This window comes from Eptatretus burgeri, chromosome 2 (genome assembly GCF_056783735.1).
Source record: "Eptatretus burgeri isolate ZD-2024b chromosome 2, Ebu_testis_v1, whole genome shotgun sequence".
In the NCBI taxonomy this organism is placed as follows: Eukaryota; Metazoa; Chordata; class Myxini; order Myxiniformes; family Myxinidae; genus Eptatretus; species Eptatretus burgeri.
Genome location: NC_140962.1, coordinates 155,596,849 through 155,617,737, shown reverse-complemented (window position 1 = coordinate 155,617,737; position 20,889 = coordinate 155,596,849). Strand labels below are relative to the sequence as shown.

The following is a 20,889-nucleotide window of genomic DNA, read 5'->3' as shown; positions in this document are numbered from 1 at the left end:
CCCCCCCATATATTTCTGCAGGGCGCACAAGGTCCACCCATAACCACTCCTGGTAAAACTACCAAAATCAAGAATTACTGCTCACCTTTAGTCTTTCATTCCTCTTTTTCCCCAACTTTGAAACAAACTCCCACACTCTCTTCAATCCCACTCTTCCCTCCAGGTCTTCAGAACAGCTGTTCACCACAATCTCTTATCTTGCCCATCCGAAACCACAATCTTTTCTAACTCATTAAACCACTCCAAACTCACCTCTTTCAAATTATTTGCTTTCCTTCCTGAAACTCCCTGTCACATGAAGACCTGAAAGTCCCTGTAGTGTTCATCTTGTTTACACTGTGTACCCCACCCCATCCCTCTCCCTTCCACAGATCTCCTTATGTCTCTGTTCCCCACTGTGTTTTTTCCTTCCCACTCCCGCCCTATTGTCTCCTGCTCCTCTTGTTGCATGTTCTGTGTGTTGGCTCTGATATGAGCCTCGACAGTGTATACAAAAAAAATAAAACAATGCATATCAATCATACCAATATGTAGCAGTCAGATCAATACCTATCACTCAATATCAATGCATTTCAATCAGTACCAATACATGTTAATCACTATCAATACATGTCAATAAATATCAATGGATATCCACCATTACCATTTAATATCAGGCATCCTCATACATATCAGTCATATAAATGCACATCAGTAATACCAATACATATCAATCACTCTCAATAAGTATAAATAACTATCAATACATATCACTCACTAACAATACATGTCAATCGCTGTCAATGCATATCAATCACAACCAATACATGTCATTAAACATCAATATCAATAGATCTCCACCATAACCATTTAATATCAGTCATACTTATACATATCGGTCATATCAATACAGTCATTATCAATGCACATCAGTCATACCAATACATATCACTCACTCTCAATAAATATAAATCATTATCAATACATATCACCCACTGACAATACATGTCAATCACGATCAATGCATTTCAATCACAAACAATACATGTCATTAAATATCAATATCAATAGATATCCACCATAACCATTTAATATCAGTCATACTTATACATATCAGTCATATCAATACAGTCATTATCAATGCACATCAGTCATAAAAAATCACTATCAATACATATCAATCAATGTCAATACATGTCAATAAATATCAATATAAATAGATATCCACCATTACCATTTAATATCAGTCATACTAATACATATCAGTCATATCAATACAGATATTACAATGGACATCAGTCATACCCATTCATATCAATCACTATCAATACATGCCAATTATTATATATATATATATATATATATATATATATATATATATATATATATATATATATATATATATATAAATAGATATATATCAATAAATATCAATATCAATAGATATCCATCATTACCATTTAATATCAGTCATACTAATACATTTCAGTCATATCAATACAGATATTACAATGCACATCAGTCATACCAATTCATATCAATCACAATCAGTACCCATCACTCACTATCAATACATATCAATCAATGTCAATACATATAAATCACCATTAATACATATCACTCGCTATAAATACATATCAATCAGTATCAATACATGTCAATAAATATCAATATCAATCGATATCCACCATTACCATTTCATAACAGTCATCTTAAAACATATCAGTCATATCAATAGACATTATTATCAATGCACATCAGTCATACTAATACAATTCAGTCATATCAATTCACATTATTCATTGTAACATATCATTCAAATCAATCAATATCAACACTTATCAGCCATTACAAATGTATGTCAGTCATACCTATAAATATGAGTCATTACCAAAACATATCAGTTATATTAACACATCTGAAATAATATCAATACACATCAATCATTATGGATACATATCAGTCAAACAAACACATTATTTATATCAAGCAATATCAATAGAGTCATGACCAATACATATGAGTCATACCAATACATATCAGTCATATCAATATACATCAAGTAATATCAATAGATATCACACCATTACCATTTCATATCAGTCATATCAATCAATATCAATATGTATCAATACATATCAGTCATATCTGTCATATCTGTCATACCAACACATCAATCATATCAACTAATATCAATAAATATCGGTCATTTATCAATGCATATCAGTCTTATAATTAAGCGAGATGACCCGTGAACCCGTTGGGTTCCCGTTGTGACAGCGGTTGATGAAAACAAATCATTTCAAAAAAAAAAAAGATAGCTCCAGCGAACTATACCGCTGAGGTTGTTTGCATTGATCAAATAATCCCGAAGAGTACTTGACTGAATCTGGAATTGATTTTTTAAATATTTTTTTCGTTGCCCGATTTGAACGAAACTTGATACTGCGCGTCAATGTGAAAAAAAAAATGGAGAAAAGAAAGTCGAACAAATTATTGTGCGTAATCTTCTAAACACAATTTTATTTATGTATGAACACGAAAGTATTAGATCAAAATGGCGATGTTTATTAGATCCTCGTGGAGGATCTCTAAGTCTTACTCATGTTGTTGTTCTTCATCTTCTTCTTGTGGACTTTTTTGTTTCACAGCCTACAGTTTTCATCGGAACTACCTGAAACTTGGCATATATATGTAAAAATACCCTGCGCAGAGAGTAACCATCTCCGATTTTGAAAATTCCTCCTAGAAAAAAAAGTTATGACGTCAAAATATCTCCGCTAATGGAAATTGCCTAAAAAATTATCTCCGAAACTCGGCAAGTTTTTGAATTCTGTTTGCGGGAATCGAACAGGGCATGAGCAGAGATGAATTACCGCACATATGATTCATCACTATGACGTCATATCAATTTTTATGACGTCATTCCTATTTTTTGACTTTTTACAGCGCGTGCGCTGTATACAATTGCACCGAGTTTGAAATGTCCCCGGTGTCTACCACGTCTCTGGTGTCCCCCCCCCCCACGTGCCTCAAGCCAGCCAATGACGGCCGTCCGGTAGATGCAGTGCGTAACCTAAACGGAAATAGTGAGAATTGACGGAAATACCTGAGTATTTCAATGGAAATTTGTGAAACGAATGTGTTATATATGTGAAAGCCATTTAATTTATTGCTTGACGGGAAAAAACCAAGAAACGCGCCCCTCTCATGTATGAACGAATGAAAGACGTCATTTCCGCCCACCATCGCATTTTGCGCCAAAAGATGTCATTTCCGCCCACCATCGCATTTCGCGCCGATCGCCGAATGCTGAAAGCTAAGTTCTTCTTATGCTATCATTCTTTTGCGGCCTCCTGCCACGCTGTATCGAACAATTTCATTCCTTCTGTTATATATAAAGGTGCTTATCACAATAATAACAAGATTTTTACATTTCAGATATTAAGTACGCTTTTTAATTGTTTTTCAACTGAAAAAGCATAAATTGCATATTTTAACATTAGTGTACTCATTTGCTTCACCACACGTGCTGTATTGAAGGATTTCACTTGTTTTTTTTTTCACAACCCAGAGTTTTCATCGGATCTTCGTGAAACTTGCCATGTATATAATATGCAGAAAGCCCATGCGCAGGCGGTAACCATCTCCGATTTTGGAAATTCTTCCAAGAAAAAAAGTTGACGTCATAATATCGCCGCTAATGGAAATCGCCTATACCATTATCTCCGAAACTAGGCAAGCTGTTTGAATTTTGTTTGCGGGAATCACGCCGGGCAATAGCACAGATAATTTATCGCAAACCTGATACATCACAATGACGTCATATTCGTTTTTACAACGTCATCATTAAGAGGACGAGGATCTTAGCTCATTTGAGCTTGTTTTATATACTTAAAAATAAATCGTTCTTTGTATATACTAAATGTTTGAGATTTTAAAATAAATCATTTCAAGAACAAAAAAAAGCTCCAGTGAACTATACAGCTGAGGTTGTTTGCATTGATCAAAATCTCCTGAAGATTACTTGACTGAATCGGGAATTGATTTTTTAAAATAACTTTTCGTTGCCCGATTTGAACGAAACTTGTTAGTGCACACCGTAGGAGAATGGTGAGTAAGGTGGGCCGAAAGTTTTTGCACTATCATGTACCGTTTTGGCTGTATTTCGGGAGCATACATATACATACATGATGAGAGTTTTCGTAATATATAGAAGATAGATAGATATCAGTCATTACCAATCAATATTAGTCATACTGAGACATTTCATTCATATCAATCAATATCAACACTTAGTCATACCAATAAATATCAGTCATATTAATACATCTGAAATAATATCAATACATACCAATCATTATGAATACATATCAGTCACACCTACACATATTATTCATATCAATCAATATCAATACAGTCACGACCAATGCATACGAGTCAAACCAACACATATCAGTCATAGCATTATACATTATATATCATCATTATACATCAATACATATCAATACATTATACATCAATACATATCAACCATTACCATTTCATATTCGTCATTCCAATACATATCAGTCATATCTATCAATAAATATCAATAATATCAACACATCAATCAAATTAATTAATATCAGTCCATATCGGTCATACCTACACATATTATTCATATCAATCAATATCAATACAGTCACGACCAATGCATATGAGTCAAACCAACACATATCAGTCATAGCATTATACATCAAGTAATATCAATTAATATCAATACATATCAACCATTACCATTTCATATTAGTCATCCCAATACATATCAGTCATATCTATCAATAACAATAAAATCAACACATCAATCAAATTAATTAATATCAGTACATATCGGTCATACCAATGTGTCATTCATATCAATAAATATCAATGTAGTCATTGTGATTGCATATCAGTCAAACCAATAAATATCAGTCATATAAATCAAGACCAATACAGTCATTATCAATGCATATGTCATACCAATACATATCAGTCATATCAGTGCAAACCAATAAATATTACAAGCACACACCAATGTATCCTGGAGGTTGGGAGTGAGTGCTTGTAATTGGGTGGTTAGTGAAAGTGAATGCTTGTAATTGGGTGGTTAGTGAAAGTGAATGCTTACAATTGGGTGGTTAGTGAAAGCGAACGCTTATAATTGGGTGGTTCATGTAAGTGAATGCTTATAATTGCATAGTTCGTGTAAGTGAATGCATATAATTGCATAGTTCGTGTAAGTGAATGCATATAATTGGGTGGTTAGTGAGAGTGAATGCTTGTCGTTGGGTGGTTAGTGAAAGTGAATGCTTGTTGTTGGGTGGTCATTGAAAGTGAATGCTTGTCGTTGGGTGGTTAGTGAAAGTGAATGCTTTTAATTGGGTGGTTAGTGAGAGTGAGCACTTGCAATTGGGTGGTTAGTGAAAGTGAATGCTTGTAGTTGGGTGGTTCGTGAGAGTGAATGCTTTTAATTGGGTAGTTAGTGAGAATGAATGCTTGTAGTTGGGTGGTTAGTGAAAGTGAATGCTTGTCGTTGGGTGGTTAGTGAAAGTGAATGCTTGTAGTTGGGTGTCACCCAATTGCAAGCATTCACTACTAACCATTCTCAGCTTATACAAGGAATTTGATCATTGCAAATTGTCGCGTATTTGGACAGCGGTCTTACGTGTGTGAAAGGGCATGCTCCACAATGCGGAACCCTGCGCTGCACCCGCACAAGATGGCACTTTCAGAGTCTTTTCCCTGCCGCTCCTGAAGCTTGAGACAGAGCAGGTGAGTCTGATGAAACGTGTGTGTGACGTTACGTGTAACTAGTTGTGTACAAGACACGGCGTCTTCCACAGCAGATACCTGCATGGGGAATTCTAACCTTTTGTGTTTGTAGTTTGAAGGTTCATTTCTCGAGTCAACACAAAACGTTAGACAATGATTGGTACGAGTAATTGTAACGTTTGAAAAATATAATTAAGGCTTTTAACATAGGTATCGAGGCTCATGGAAGAGCATGGATCGACAGTACAAAATGGGGGGAAAATGGGGGAAACCATGGGACAACAATCAAACGGACCAAATCACGAGCACAGGAGTCCTCGGTGAGGCTCAGAAATGGCAAAGGACAAAAGGGAGAGATCATGAGGTAGTCATGGGCTCAAGACAACGAACTGAGGAAGACGTGAGCATTGTGTTTCGACTTGAGTTTCGATATCTCCGTTAATGGAAATCTAAAAAATTATCTCCGAAACTAGGCAAGCTTTTTGAATTGTTTGCGGGAATCGAACAGGGCATTAGCAGAGATGAATTACCGCACATATGATACATCATTATGACGTCATATCAATTTTTATGACGTCATTCCTATTTTTTGACATTTTTTGTTTCACAACCCAGAGTTTTCATCGGATCTTCGTGAAACTTGCCATGTATATGCAGAAACCCCACGCGCAGGCAGTAACCATCTACGATTTTGGAAATTCTTCCAAGAAAAAAAGTTGACGTCATAAAATCGCCGCTAATGGAAATCGCCTATACCGTTATCTCCGAAACTAGGCAAGCTGTTTGAATTTTGTTTGCGGGAGTCAAGCCGGGCATTAGCACAGATAATTTATCGCAAACCTGATATATCACAATGACATCATATTCGTTTTTATGACGTCATCATTAAGAGGATGAGGATCTTAGCTAATTTGAGCTTGTTTTGTTTCCCAGTGGAATTTAATGCAACCTGAGCAGGTAGGAACCTCAGCTCGTCTCGCCATGGCTCGGGCTCCACTCATGGTGATGTCACGTGACTCGGTGAAAGAAGCTCCGTGCCAGAATGAGTTAATGATCAATCACGGGACTCATCACCTGCCGATGGTGGAGCGAAATGGTCGCTCGTAAAATGCAAACCGGGCTTCACACCCCGATGGGGCAGGAAAGGGGCCGTGCCACAGGTATTGCCCAACCACCAACCGGTATGCATGTGAATGAGCCAAGCAGTTCGTATGAGGATGCGAGAAGACCGGGTCGGTCAGCGTGAGACCCTGAAGCCGGAGGAGCTCATAGGTCGGAGAACACCAACTCTACTTCTCACCTTGACACCTGTTTGAGAAACGCATGCACAAACAACTGCATCCCGGACAGCCGGCTTATACGGGCGCATGTAAATGGGGTGTGGGGTGCTCGGTGATGCACCACCCCCTCCCACGGCTGCAGCAAATTCATGTACAAACTCCTCCATGAACCTCAGGTGAATGTACAAATCGAATGCTTCGCTACCCTAACTACATAATGCGCAGCACTTTGGCTCGGTGTAAGAGGGCTTATCCTAATTTGTGGATTAATGTCCAGGGGAAGGAAGGAACTGCCATATTGCCCCTCCCGGACCATGGGACACCTGTCAACAAATCCCGTCACGGTGTCTGCACGGCAGGTGTTGCTTGTCAGGCCGATTAGAGAGCGCGCGGTGAGCTCACCTGTAGTGCAGCTGCGCAGGTAAATCCTTTTCATCACCTGTGCTTGAGAAGCCCGTCCAAGTGGCTACTTAGCAAGTCTTTGGTTAAATTGCGAAACTTTTGGATCTTTCTTCTTCTTCTTCTTTTTCGTCCGTATCACATGACTTCAGCCTGGTGTTGGCTTTTCCGTTAAGGTGGCTGGCTTCAGATCTTAGGGTCTTGAGTCTGAGCCCCTGTCATGCAGTTAACAACACCAGGTGCTGGTTGACTCAGGATGTCATCCCTCCGAGATCGGCAAAATGAGCACCAGTTCGCTGGAAACAGGGGCACTGCATCAGCGGTACAGTTGCACTTCCAGTAAATGATGCAACCAGAAGCCCCAGATGCATACGAAACAACAACAACATGGCATTGACTGGGGGGAGGGGGGGGATTCCCAGTTTAACGTCCATCCGAGGGACGTCACACACCTCGATACCTTGCCCTGCCTGCGAGACACCAGGACGGCAGTTTGTGGCTGGGCTGAGATTCAAGCCCAGGCTGGATGGCTCAAGGCGTGTTATGGTGTGCAGCACTAGGCCGGTCTGCCACCCGATATGAATGTTTTATCATCACCAGGTTACAATGAGCTTCCTCTTCATCTCGGTTTGTGAGTGTCAATTGAGGTGTGACATCAGGTGGATGTGAAGAAGATCTTTCTCTCCACCAAACTATCGGGCCATCCTGAACCAGGGTCGAACACTGCTCGGGGTGTCGACGTAGATCCCGGTGGATGAAGCAAGTGGGACATGGGACGGGACACGGAATGGGACCACGAGTTTACATGGGGTGCAAGATGGCAGGAAACACGAGACGGGACAAGGATGGACCATTCCGCATGTCACAGGATGTCCCTACAGCTGCAAAGATTCCGGAAATTGGCGGGAATCCCGACAAGCCGGGGCTTTAAATGGGAACAGTTCACAGGTTTACACCTCGTACTCATCGGCAGCACCTCGTCCAAATGACATCCCACAGCGAAACGAGGACACTCGGTGTCGTGTTAATGACTCCCGAAGAGGACGCAGGAAACACTCACAATGGGAGGATTTCGAGCTTTCCTTTGGAACCCATTTCAATCGTCCGCAGCTCGTTTGGTTATTCTGTTAAAATAAAAACACAAGGACTCCCCGTTCATCCCTGCGTGTCCACAGAGTACATCGACGGGGAGTCACGCTGGCCTTTTAGCCGGCTATCCCCGGTGCGTGCTGATCGATACAAACTCCTGAGTGTGTCGGTAAAAGAACAAAACGCGCGTGTTTGAAGGAATGAAACTTTTATCGACAACAAAAACACAACAAAAACTTCCAGAACCGACCCCAAAAAGGGGATAAGTGATATTTACATCTCAAATCCTATACCATAAGTACTACACCAAATCAATTATATCCCAAATCCCTGACATCCCAAACCCGACACCTTAGTACTATACCCAATCAATTACATTCCAAATCCCTCAAGTCCCAAATCCTATACCTCAGTACTATACCCAATCAATTACATCCCAAATCCCAAACCTCAGTACTATACCCAATCAATTATATCCCAAATCCCTGACATCCCAAACCCTACACCTTAGTACTATACCCAATCAATTATATCCCAAATCCCTCAAGTCCCAAATCCCATACCTCAGTACTATACCCAATCAATGACATCCCAAATCCCATACCTCAGTACTATACCCAATCAATTACATCCCAAATCCCATACCTCAGTACTATACCCAATAAATTGCATCTCAAATCCCTCAGGTCCCAAATCCCATACCTCAGTACTGTACCCGATCCTTCGCATCTCATATCCCATCAATTACATCATAAATCCTATACTTTGGTACAATACCCAATCAATTACGTCCCAAATCCCTGACATCCCAAATCCCTTGCATCCCAAATCCTACACCTTAGTATTATACCCAATCAAGTACATCCCAAATCCCTCAGGTCCCAAATCCCATACCTCAGTAATGTACCCAATCCTTTGCATCTCATATCCTATACCCCATCAATTACATCATTAATCCTATACTTTAGTACTATAGCCAATCAATTACATCCCAAATCCTATACTTTAGTACTATAGCCGATCAATTACATCATAAATTCTATACTTTAGTACTATAGCCGATCAACTACATCATAAATCCTATACTTTAGTACTATAGCCGATCAATTACGTCCCAAATCCTATACTTTTGTACTATAGCCGATCAATTACATCCCAAATCCTCTACTTTAGTACTATAGCCAATCAATTACAATCCCAAATCCTATACTTTTGTACTATAGCCAATCAATTACATTTCAAAATCTTATACTTTAGAACTATAGTCGATCAATTACATCCCAAATCCTATACTTTTGTACAACAGCCAATCAATTACAATCCCAAATCCTCTACTTTAGTACTATAGCCGATCAATTACATCCCAAATCCTGAACCTTTTCGATAAATTCGATCCCATACAAACCCAAATGCTCTTCCACGGTATATCCCAAACCATGTGTACCCACCTGTTTTGCACAACACGACCAGTAACCCGACATGGCGAACTTTCACTCGCTTGTCTGAATTGTAAATGTCCAACTCTCGGGCAATTTGAATGTGTCTTTCCCATGGCGTCCGGCTGTGAGTTTTAATGGCTCGCTTCGTGTTCATTTGCACTCGGTGTGTCCTATAAGAATGGGGGTAAATTAAAGGGGGGGGGAGGGGAATGCACCTCAATTACCATGAACACAAACTATATATTCATTTCTAATGAGCATTTGGCTTGATGCGTCGCACAAAAGAAACGTTTAGCAATGAAACGGTTGTTTTGATGAAAGACAAATAAAGCCATTTCATGGCAATGAGATTGACATGATACAAAGCGGACACATTATGAGCCGTTTGTCCCATTAAAGGCATCATTCCATCATTCCATCATTCCTTTAAACTGTCTAAGCCTCTGAAAAACCAGGTTGCTGGTTCAGCCCTGTCTCGGTTGATTCGCTCAGTTCCTCGTCAATGGAGAAAGCTCCAGTTACGCAGGTGAGACTTCAAATGTCAAAACAGGTAAGGAGTCACTGGGGGTGGCAGACGTCACATGCGGGTCGACGTGTGTCCCATCAGTCATGGTTGGACAAGAGGTAGAGCAGAATCTGAAGCTACGGTCACAAACGGTGGCTTTGTGCACAGGTGTGTTGTAGTGGAGTAGGAGCACACCTTTGGTTTACATCCCCGGGCGTTCGGCCTTGATGGCATGCCGGGGTTCGTTTCAAGAGGAAGTGTAACATTCCAGGTGATTGTCGTTTTGTGAGTCATGTATTTCGAAAGTGCAACATTCCCAGGTGATTGTTCCAGCCGGTTAACGAGTAAAAAGAACACGGTTCCATTCTGCTTTTGCTCTTCCATGAGCCTCGACCATGGATGAAAAAAACAAAACAAACCCCACTCACCTCCACTCATTTGTTCCTCTTTGCTCTCACCTATGGGACCAACTGTCCCAGTCTCTTCAGTCCCATTCTTCCCTCCAAGGATTTGTGATGCCTGTTCACCATTCCCAATCCATACTCATTCCCCATCCATACTCAGGTCATTCCTCATCCATACTCATGATGTATTCTACCCCAAATTACCCCATTATGAAGCACCCCTTTTTTTCCAGGTTAATATCCCCACGATTTTTGAAAAAAGCGAGAGATATTATTTTAACTGGCTCCGTCTGTCTGTCCGTCAATCAGGATATCTCCTCGAAACAGTTGTGCATAAATTCATCAAACTTGGTAATTATGATCACCAGGTAGCAAGAAGGTGCAAGAGCGGTATCGTGCAGGGCCAAAAGGTCAAATACCAAAAAATGCAATGACGGCACATTTTAAGCATTTTTTAAAATGAAACTTTATATATGCAATCAACATTGGGGGATGCGTGAAATATGTAACGAGTTTATGGATTTTACCCACGGTTCATGCCCCAAGTTTTGGGGAATTGGCTCCACGGGGGAGAAATGATGAAAAACAAATTACTCAAAAATTTGATTTTGGGTTATTCCTGATGGAAGGTTTTGCCATCTTCAAACTTTGCTTTCGGTGGGAAGCGTGGGGATTTGTGATGGCATGCCATCGACACCACTCGAGCTGTGATTTTTTTTTCCTCCCTCTCCCTCACCTCTTTCCCTTTGTTAGATGGCAATTGGTTTGTTCTCTTTATGTCACATCCCCACTTTTCCCTTCCCGTTCTTGCTGAATGTCATGAAGCTTGTGTGCAGATCGTTCATCCCCGTGTACCCTTCTCCCCATCCACTTGGTCTCACTCTCACTTTTACACTCTGCTTGATGATTCCCCCTTTCCATTTTGTTCCAATCCATTCTGCTTTAACTTTTCCACGAGCTTCAACTACGTCTGCAAATTAAAACAAGAGTGCAGGTCTTGGTTAATGAGTAAAATGAGCGTGGCTGCAGGTTGAAGAGGAAAAGAGTGCAGAATGCAGATGCAGGTTAATGGGTAAAAAGAGAGCACATCTAGATTAACAGGTAAAAAGTGTGCCGATCGAGATTAACAGGTATAAAGAGAGCAAATCAAGATTAACAGGTATAAAGAGAGCAAATCTACATTAACAGGTAAAAAGTGTGCGGATCGAGATGAATGGGTAAAAAGAGTGCGAATCTAGATTAATGGGTAAAAAGAGTGTGGATCAAGATTAATGGGTAAAAAGAGTGCGAATCTCGATTAATGGGTAAAGAGAGTGTGAATCTATATTTATGGGTAAAAAGAGTGCGAATCCAGATTAATGGGTAAAAAGAGTGTGAATCAAGATTAATGGGTAAAAAGGGTGTGGATCTAGATTAATGGGTAAAAAAGAGTGTGGATCTAGATTAATGGGTAAAAAGGGTGTGGATCTAGATTAATGGGTAAAAAGAGTGTGAATCAAGATTAATGGGTAAAAAGGGTGTGGATCTAGATTAATGGGTAAAAAAGAGTGTGGATCTAGATTAATGGGTAAAAAGGGTGTGGATCTAGATTAATGGGAAAAGGGTGTGCATCAAGATTAATGGGTAAAAAGGGTGTGGATCAAGATTAATGGGTAAAAAGGGTGTGGATCAAGATTAATGGGTAAAAAGAGTGCGGATTTAGATTAACGGGTAAATAGGGTGTGGATCTAGATTAACGGGTAAAAAGAGTGTGGATCAAGATTAATGGGTAAAAAGAGTGTGAATCTAGATTAACGGGTAAAAAGGGTGTGGATCAAGATTAATGGGTAAAAAAGTGCGAATCTGGATTAATGGGTAAAAAGAGTGCGAATCTAGAATAATGGGTAAAAAGAGTGTGGATCAAGATTAAATGGTAAAAAGAGAGCACATAGAGATTAATAGGTAAAAAGAGTGCGGATCTAGATTAATGGGTAAATAGGGTGCGTATCGAGATTAACGGGTAAAAAGAGTGTGGATCAAGATTAATGGGTAAAAAGAGTGTGAACCTAGATTAATGGGTAAAAAGGGTGTGGGTCAAGATTAATGGGTAAAAAGTGCAAATCTAGATTAATGGGTAAAAAGAGTGCAGCTCTAGATTAACTGGTAAAAAGAGAGCACATTGAGATGAACAGCAAAAAGGGTGCTGATCGAGATGAACAGCAAAAAGGGTGCTGATCGAGATTAACAGGTAAAAAGGGTGCTGATCGAGATTAACAGGGAAAAAGGGTGCGGATATAGATTAACAGGTAAAAATGAGTGTAGATTTAGACTAACGGGTAAAAAGAGTGTGGATTTAGACGAACGGGTAAAAAGGGTGTGGATCCAGATCAACGGGTAAAAAGGATGTGGATCGAGATTAACGAGTAAAAAGGGTGTGGATCGAGAGTAACAGGTAAAAAGGGCGTGGCTCTAGATTAACGGGTAAAAAGGGTGTGGATCTAGATTTACCGTTGAAAACAGAGTGTGGATCTAGATTAACGGGTAAAAAGAGTGTGGATCTAGATTAACATGTAAAAAGGGGGTGGATCTAGATTAATTGGTTAAAAGGGTGTGGATCAAGATTAATGGGTAAAAAGGGTGTGGATCAAGATTAATGGGTAAAAAGGGTGTGGATCAAGATTAACGGGTAAAAAGGGTGTGGATCAACATTAATGGGTAAAAAGGGTGTGGATCAAGATTAATGGGTAAAAAGGGTGTGGATCTAGATTAACGGGTAAAAAGGGTGTGGATCTAAATTAACGGGTAAAAAGAGTGTGGATCTAGATTAACGGGTAAAAATAGTGTGGATTTAGGTTAACGGATAAAAAGGGTGTGGATCGAGATTAACTGGTAAAAAGGGTGTGGATCTAGATTAACAAGTAAAAAGGGTGTTGCTCGAGATTAACGGGTAAAAAGGGTGCAGATCTAGATTAACGGGTAAAAAGGGTGCGGATCTAGATTAACGCGTAAAAAAGGGGTGGATCTAGATTAATGGGTAAAAAGAGTGTGGATCTAGATTAACGGGTAAAAAGGGTGTGGATCTGGATTAACCGGTAAAAATGGTGTGGATCTAGATTACGGGTAAAAAGAGTGTGGATCTAGATTAACTGGTAAATAGGGTGTGGATCTAGATTAACTGGTAAAAAGAGTGTGGATCTAGATTAATGGGTAAAAAGAGTGTGGATCTCGATTAACGGGTAAATAGGGTGCCGATCTCAATTAACCAGTAAAAAGAGTGTGGATCTAGATTAACGGGTAAAAAGGGTGTGGATTTAGATTAATGGGTAAAAAGGTGTAGATCTAGGTTAATGGGTAAAAACAGAGCAAATCGAGATTAACAGGCAAAAAGTGTGCGGATATAGATCAACAAGTAAAAAGAGTGTGGATCTGGATTAACGGGTAAAAAGAGTGTGGATCTTGATTAACAAGTAAAAAGGGTGTGGATCTAGATTAACGGGTAAAATGGGTGTAGATCCAGATTCACAAGTAAAAAGAGTATGGATCTCGATCAACGGGTAAAAAGAGTGTGGATCTAGATTAACCGGTAAAAAGGGTGTGGATCTAGATTAATGGGTAAAAAGAGTGTGAATCTAGATTAACCGGTAAAAAGGGTGTGGATCTAGATTGACAGGTAAAAAGAGTGCGGATCTAGATTAACGGTTAAATAGGGTGCGGATCTAGATTAACCGGTGAAAAGAGTGTGGATCTAGATTAACGGGTAAAAAGTGTGTGGATCTCGATTAACGGGTAAATAGGGTGCGGATCTCAATTAACCGATAAAAAGAGTGTGGATCTAGATTAACGGGTAAAAAGGGTGTGGATCTAGATTAACGGGTAAAAAGGTGTGGATCAACATTAACGGGTAAAAAGGTGTGGATCTAGGTTAACGGGTAAAAACAGAGCAAATCTAGATTAACAGGTAAAAAGTGTGCGGATATAGATCAACAAGTAAAAAGAGTGTGGATCTAGATTCACGGGTAAAAAGAGTGTGGATCTTGATTAACAAGTAAAAAGGGTGTGTATCTAGATCAATGGGTTAAAAGAGTGGGGATATAGATTCATGGGTAAAATGGGTGTAGATCCAGATTGACAAGTAAAAAGAGTGTGGATCTCGATCAACGGGTAAAAAGAGTGTGGATGTAGATTAACAGGTAGAAGGGGTGTGGATCTAGAATCTAGATTAACAGCTAAAAAGGGTGCGGATCTTGATTAACAGGTAAAAAGAGTGTGGATCTCGATTAACGGGTAAAAAGGGTGCGGATCTAGATTAAAAAGTAAAAAGAGTGTGGATCTCGATCAATGGGTAAAAAGAGTGTGGATCTCGATTAACAGGTAAAAAGGGTGCGGATCTAGATTAACAAGTAAAAAGAATGTGGATCTAGATCAATGGTTAAAAAGAGCATGGATCTAGATTAATGAGTAAAATGGGTGTAGATCTAGATTAACAAGTAAAAGCAGTGTGGATCTCGATCAATGGGTAAAAAGGGTGCGGATCTAGATAAACAAGTAAAAACAGTGTGGATCTAGATCAATGGGTAAAAAGAGTGTGGATCTAGATGAAAAGGTAAAAGGGGTGTGGATCTAGAATCTAGATGAACAGGTAAAAAGGGTGTGGATCTAGATTAACAGGTCAAAAGAGTGTGGATCTAGATTAACCAGTAAAAAGTGTGCAGATCTAGATTAACAAGTGAAAAGTGTGGATCTAGATTAACGGGGAAAAGAGTGTGGATCTACATTAACGGGTAAAAAGAGTGCAGATCCAGGTTAACGAGAACAGAGTGCAGCTCTAGAATACCAAGTAAAAAGAGCACAGATATAGATGAACATGTTAAAATGGTGCAGACCTGAATTAATAGGTAAAAAGAGCATGGATCAAAATTAACAGGTGAAGATATTATTAAGAGCATAGATATAGATTAACATTTAAATGAGAAAATATCTAGGTTAACAGGTAAAAATTGTGCAAATCCATGTTAACTTGTAAAAAGAGCGCTGATTTAGATTAATGGGTAAAGAGAGCACAGATCGAGGTTAATGGGTAAAGAGAACACAGATCTAGGTTAACGGGTAAAGAGAGCACAGATCTAGGTCAACAGGTAAAGAGAGCACAGATCTAGGTCAACAGGTAAAGAGAGCACAGATGTAGATAAACGTTCAAAGAGAGCACAGATGTAGATAAACGTTCAAAAAGAGCACAGATGTAGATAAACGTTCAAAGAGAGCACAGATGTAGATAAACGTTCAAAGAGAGCACAGATGTAGATAAACGTTCAAAAAGAGCACAGATGTAGATAAACGTTCAAAAAGAGCACAGATGTAGATAAACGTTCAAAGAGAGCACAGATGTAGATAAACGTTCAAAGAGAGCACAGATGTAGATAAACGTTCAAAGAGAGCACAGATGTAGATAAACGTTCAAAGAGAGCACAGATGTAGATAAACGTTCAACGAGAGCACAGATCTGGGTCATTGGGTAAAGAGAGGAGAGAGAGAGAGGAGAGAAGAGAAGAGAGAAGAGAGAAGAGAGAAGAGAGGAGAGAGAAGAGAGGAGAGAGGAGAGAGGAGAGAGGAGAGAGGAGAGAGGAGAGAGGAGAGAGGAGAGAGGAGAGAGGAGAGAGGAGAGAGGAGAGAGGAGAGAGGAGAGAGGAGAGAGGAGAGAGGAGAGAGGAGAGAGAGGGGAGAGAGGAGAGAGAGGAGAGAGAGGAGAGAGAGGAGAGAGAGGAGAGAGAGGAGAGAGAGGAGAGAGAGGGAGAGAGAGGAGAGAGAGGAGAGAGAGGGAGAGAGAGGAGAGAGAGAGAGAGAGAGGAGAGAGAGGAGAGAGAGGAGAGAGAGAGAGAGAGAGGAGAGAGAGGAGAGAGAGAGAGAGAGAGAGAGAGGAGAGAGAGGAGAGAGAGGAGAGAGAGGAGAGAGAGGAGAGAGAGGAGAGAGAGGAGAGAGAGAGAGAGAGAGGAGAGAGAGGAGAGAGAGGAGAGAGAGGAGAGAGAGGAGAGAGAGGAGAGAGAGGAGAGAGAGGAGAGAGAGGAGAGAGAGAGAGAGAGAGGAGAGAGAGGAGAGAGAGAGAGAGAGAGAGAGAGAGAGAAGAGAGAGAGGAGAGGAGAGTAGATGAGAGGAGAGGAGAGGGGAGAGAGGGGAGACAGGGGAGAGAGGAGAGAGGAGAGAGGAGAGAGGAGAGAGGAGAGAGGAGAGAGGAGAGAGGAGAGAGGAGAGAGGAGAGAGGAGAGAGGAGAGAGGAGAGAGGAGAGAGGAGAGAGAACGAGAGAGAGAGAGAGAACGAGAGAGAACGAGAGAGAGAGAGAGAGAGAGAGAGAGAGAGAGAGAGAGAGAGAGAGAGAGAGAGAGAGAGGAGAGAGAGAGAGAGAGAGAGAGAGAGAGAGAGAGAGAGAGAGAGAGAGAGAGAGAGAGAGAGAGAGAGAGAGAGAGAGAGAGAGAGAGAGAGAGAGAGAGAGAGAGAGAGAGAGAGAGAGAGAGCACAGATGTAGATAAACGGGTAGAGAGAGCACGGATCTAGTAGATCTAGGTTAACGGATAAAGAGAATGCAGATGTAGATAAACAGGTAGAGAGAGTACAGATCTTGGCGATCAACAATACTCCTTTGGTGGCTCTTTTGAAGAGTTCCCTTTTAAAATCAAACTGTATGTCTATCGATTTCTCGAGCAAGATTGCTCACTGTTCAAAACAGATGGACAACAGTGACAGACACACATGAAATGCCTCCTGGGAATTTCACTCTGTGACGTTAAGTAACAAAAAGTAAGAAAACAAGGATTGAAAAGGAAAATGAGCTGAGATTCGGGTTTCCATTAGATTAATCGACTCGTGTGTAGTCCTTGGTTGCTGGTTGCATCATTGCTGGGAATGGGGCTGTGTTGCTCGCTGATGCAGTGCCTCCCTGTAGGTTAGAGTACAAATTTGGATTTTGTTCATGGTTCTTACGATAGCTCGCACCCTCTTCACGAAAAGGGGGCTTCAACATCCAACCAATGCTTGCAGACGGGACAACCGGCTTAACGTCCTTCTGAGGAAAGATACACTTTGTGATACAACACCCTGCCTGCGAAGCACCAACCCGAGAGTTTATAGTCGGGTTGGGAATCTAACTCAGACCAAACGAGCTCAAAGGCAATTGCGCTACCACTGGAACATCCCACCGTGGTGCCCGTCCGAGTAGATGGAAGCCAGTGTCGGATGTAAGCTGGCAGGAGCAATTGAAAATGAAGGAACGAACACCAGAGAAAGTGGGAATAAAGCTTGAAGGTTTGGGGGGGGGTATGGGTTGGGGGAAGTGGGGGTAAGAATCAGGGAAATGGTATTGGTTGAGAAACAAGAGAAGATGCAGTGAGGTTTGGACATGAGGACCTGAAATCTGAGAGTGGTCGAGGTTGTAACAAGGTTGGGTTAGTGGAAGAATCTTTTGAACATTGGGATTTCGGAAGATGTGGAATGGCCGAGTGACATTTAGGGGCAATTGAAAAAGAAACAACAGCACAATTCCTCATAGAGGACACAGTCCCCAAACAGACCCAAAAAAATGTGACGTGTAGATTTATATTTAAAAAAAAACAAAACAAATAAATATGTGGAGAGTGGAAATGCTAAAGTTTATACAAGTAAATAATCCAAATTATGTTTGCAGCGCATGCAGATTGTTAAGTGTACATAAATAATTAAATAAATAATTCAAGGTTGTGTGGTTGTAGTGGAGCTGATAAATTGTACACAAATAAATAAATAATGCAAAGTTGTGTATGGGTAGTGGAGATAATAAAGTATATATAAATAAATAATTCGAAGTTGTGTGTTTGCAGTGGAGATGGTGAAGTGTATCTTCTTACTATACTTCACCGTCTGTCCGTCTGTCCGTTCCCAGGTACCGCAAAAACGGCTGAAACGATCGCAACCATTTTTTGGGTGTGTAATTCTGGGACCCCTTGGAGTAAAATAGGTATAAACATAATAACATGACCTCCCTTGAAGGGCTCTCGGAGGGAGCGGATGCTTCAAGTATGAATAAATAATGGTTCCCAAAAGCATGTACAACATAATACTATATTGTCCCATAAAAAGGCAAAATTCGGAAATAGAATCGTTTGTCCCATGACAATCAGTGTGACCACTCCTCATTTTCATAAATGCCAAGGTGAGCCAATGAAAAAAGCCAATAATTCTCACGGTTTTGGAAAAAGCGATGATAATAGAAAATCTATACGCCAAGAACACCTCTAGAAAACCAAGACGCCAAGGTGAACAACGAATAGCCAAGATCTTGTGAAAAAAGCCAAGGAGTGGTCACACTGATGACAATTGTCTCTGATCCCAAAATCATTTGACGTTCCTCAAGTCCAGATATTGTTGCATCCATGCACCGAGTATTAAAGAAATCGGTCCAGTCATCATTGACGGACTGACGAATGGACTGACAGCACCCAAATTATTGGCCCCCAAATTTTGGGGGCAAAAAACACGAATCAGTCGGGGCAGTTCAGGGAGAAACAAGTTGTGGAAATAGACCCCGAGGTGGCATCAGGCGGCCATCTTGTCGAATGTTCAGAAGTCTGATGCGTCAACATCGAGACTATCGCTGTAACGTTTGTTCGCCTGAGTAGAGAACCGGTAGAGTTTCACGACACACCACTCATGATACATGTTTGACCATGGGCTTGACTAGGCTACCCTGGCTCACTAGTCGAGTGCCTGGTCTGAGGTGCGTTGCTAGGCCTGAGGGAAATGCTGTAATCTGTGAGAAATTTCAGACCTTGAACGTGTATCGTCTCCTCGGGAAAGGTCACATGTCCTCTTCTTAATCTTTTGGAATCCCTGTCTGCTGTTCTGCCTGAACGGTGATTTGAAAAGGTGCCAATTTAATAATTTGGATTATCGTAGGCCAAGTAATGGCGAATTTTCCTTCGGTTTGGCACAAAATGTAGCTACTCCTCGTCGCCTGGATTGTCGACTCTTATACCATCACACATCCCCAAGCTTCGGAGTAGGACCAGGATAAAATACGAGTGAGCTCACTTTGGAAGATGAAAATTCCATGGGAACGCAGTATCAGGGTGACCCGGGTTGAGTGGTGCATGGAAACAGGATATATGAGGGTTCGGAGTCGGGAAGGTGGGACTGTGAAGTGTTCGTTTCGGGTTAAGAAGAGTAAAATACAAGTGTGTTTACGATAGACAAGAGGAGATGACGTGAGAATGAATACACCAAAGAGGTAAATGAGCATACTTAAGGAAACAAAAAAAAAAGCACTCAGATTGCAGACCCTCTCCAGGACTTGTTTTGTGTGGTGCATTTTGTGTAGCGTTTGTGTACTGGTGTTGTTACATAATTAATAAGAGAGATAATTCGAACTGCCACTTTAAAAATGCTGGCAGTGATGACTGGTTCAGCCATTTCAGAGAAGAAGATTTTTAAAAGTTTTTTTTTTAATTTAAAGCAATATGATTGCCCAATCATGTGACTGATGACTTCATCAAAAAATTTTGTGGCCCATTTTATCCCAAGATGATGCTCAAAAAGTTTCATCCTCATTGGATGTGGTGTTCTACATTTGCAATTACGACGACATAACGAAGGCACCTATGACGTCATAAAAAATGACATTCCCCATGAGGAGTACTTGCTATGTGCCAAGATTCAAGTTTTTCCTTGGTGCAGTTTCAGAGATAGGAGGAGGAGATTGGGACCATACTCTATGCAGAGCGTTGGTGCTGCCTAAGCAGTCTGGGGTTGTTGGGCACAATCCTGGATGGGTCTCCACTCCGACACAGTATACCAGCATGCTGGCACTCATTTTGCCGACCTCGGAAGGATGACAGGGCGAGTTAACCCCACCTGGTATTAATTCAACAGCTGAGTGGGATTTGAACTCAGGACCCTTGGATCCAAAGAACACCACCCCTAACCATTAAGCCAACACCAGGCATTTCAGAGATACAGAGGTCCAAATTTTTTCCGTTTTTCCAATATGGCTGCCACA

General features: G+C 40.8%; 1 long non-coding RNA gene across 2 annotated transcripts in view; it reads left to right on the top strand.

The window, feature by feature from the left end:
* The window catches only part of LOC147033647 (uncharacterized), a 59,587-nt gene that overhangs the window by 4,826 nt on the left and 33,872 nt on the right, over positions 1-20,889 (top strand). The window contains exon 2 of one of the 2 annotated variants that reach the window (XR_015055578.1): positions 5,680-5,775. This is a non-coding gene — a long non-coding RNA (uncharacterized LOC147033647). Of the gene's footprint in view, positions 1-5,659; positions 5,776-20,889 lie in introns of both variants that reach the window. The other variant, XR_015055579.1, reaches the window with a different exon arrangement.